Source organism: Gekko japonicus, unplaced genomic scaffold, assembly GCF_001447785.1.
Source record: "Gekko japonicus isolate JY-2015 unplaced genomic scaffold, Gekko_japonicus_V1.1 scaffold4554, whole genome shotgun sequence".
Lineage (NCBI taxonomy): Eukaryota > Metazoa > Chordata > Lepidosauria > Squamata > Gekkonidae > Gekko > Gekko japonicus.
In genome coordinates, this window is record NW_015167681.1 from 65,496 (window position 1) to 67,538 (window position 2,043).

The window sequence follows — 2,043 nt, forward strand, 5'->3', positions numbered from 1 at the left end:
GTCAGGAGTGAGGTCCCGTCTCTGGCCCCAGCTCCTGCCAACCTAGCAGTTCGAAAGCAAGAAATTGCAAGTAGATAAATAGGTACCGCTTTGGTGGGAAGGTCACAGCGTTCTGTGCGCCTCGGCGTCTAGTCATGCTGGCCACATGACCACAGAAACCTCTTTGGACAGCGCTGGCTCGGAGATGAGCACCCTATCCCTAGAGTCGGATTCAACTGGCTTTCGAGCAAGGGAAGCCTTTACCTCTCAAAACAGCTGCCCTAATAGACAATGGTCCAATGGGCAAACTATAAAAGGCTTGGAACACTTTCTCTATGAGGAAAGGTTAAAGCACTTAGGGCTCTTTAGCTTGGAGAAAAGATGACTGAGGGTGACATGATTGAGGTTTATAAGATTATGCATGGGAAAGAGCAGGTAGAGAAAGAGGTACTTTTATCCCTTTCTCACAATACAAGAACTCGTGGGCACGCCATGAAATTGCTGAGCGGTCGGGTTAAAACGGATAAAAGGAAGTCCTTCTTCACCCAAAGATTGATTAACACATAGAATTCACTGCCAGAGGAAGTGGTGGCGGCTACAAGCATGGACGGCTTCAAAAGGGAATTAGATAAGCATATGGAGCAGAGGTCCATCGCTGGCTGTTAGCCACAAGGTATAGATAGGGGCTCTGGGGCAAGTGATGCTCTGTCCTCTTGGTGCTTGGGGGTTGGGAGCAACAGTGGGAGGGCTTCTAATGTCCTGGCCCCACTGGTGGACCTCCTGATGGCACCTGGTATTTTTGGCCACTGTGTGACCCAGAGTGTTGGACTGGATGGGCCTTTGGCCTGATCCAACATTGGCATCTCTTATGATCTTATAATTAATGCCTCTTGTTGCATCCTTTGCTACACTCAGTAGTTGTATTCTTGATTCCATGAGTTCCTGTTGGCCTTCAGGTCAAATACCACTTACTCTTTATTTAACCGGCTCAGAGTATTAATGATCTAAAATAAACCCAGTTGGGATGCAGTTTGTTTCTTTGTTCTTTCTATACTGCACTTTCCCATTAGTTTATAAGCCAACAGGTCACAATGACCTTTATACTATTCTGTTTGAACGTATCTTAATGCACCGTGGCTCACGGCCTATGCTGGTGATCTGCATGATAAATCTGTTCCTTTAATTCGGACCACTCATGTATCCCTACCCTAGCCCATGCTAGGAGTTTAATATAAGCAAAATAAAACAAGCGAAAAACAACAAAACAAAGCACTAACGTAAATGACCTCCTCGCAGAGGCTGCGGATTCTGCTGTCCAGCCGGACAACATTCCGGGGGGAATAAGAGGCTTGCTGTTAGATCCCCGAGTCACATTTCTTTCCCGCCTTCATTGAACATGGTGTCTCGGGGGTCTGCATACCTTTTGTCCAGGTACAAGAGGCCAGGTTCCATCCTTGACATCTCCTGCTGATGAAGTCGTGGTGATCACGATCCTTTCACCTCTGCTGTTTTGTCCACCAGGCTTCCTGCAATTCTGTGTGCACCTGTGTCTCCTCCCTCTCCCAGAATTTAGTAAAAAGTCTTTTAAAATTTCTGATCGTACCCAGGGCAAGGTTTCACAATCCTGGGGAGGTGTGTGTGTGTGTGTGTGAGGCTGGGACCAAGCAAGCCAACACCCTTCCTTTGTCTCAGGAACAGGCAGTGAAGAGATGCTGTTGAGCCGTCATCTTTTCAGAGGTCCGGAAATGGCTGCCGCCCCTCCAGTCCAGGTAGGAGAGATGAGCGGGGGGAGGGGGACAGCCTGGGTCCCTCCTCAGGGGGGCTTTTGCTCCTGCAGTTTCTACAAGGTGTCTGGGCAAGAGATCCATCCCAAGCCTGACATCCTTTCCCTTCCCAGACTACTCCCTTCCCGTGGACAATCTCTGCCTGGTGTGATTTCTGACGAGGGAATCTGCTTTTCCTTCCAGGGCCCCTTTTCCTTTGAGGAGGTGTGTGTCTCTTTCACGGAGGCAGAGTGGGCCCTGCTGGATCCGGGACAAAGAGCTCTGTACAGGGAAGTCATGC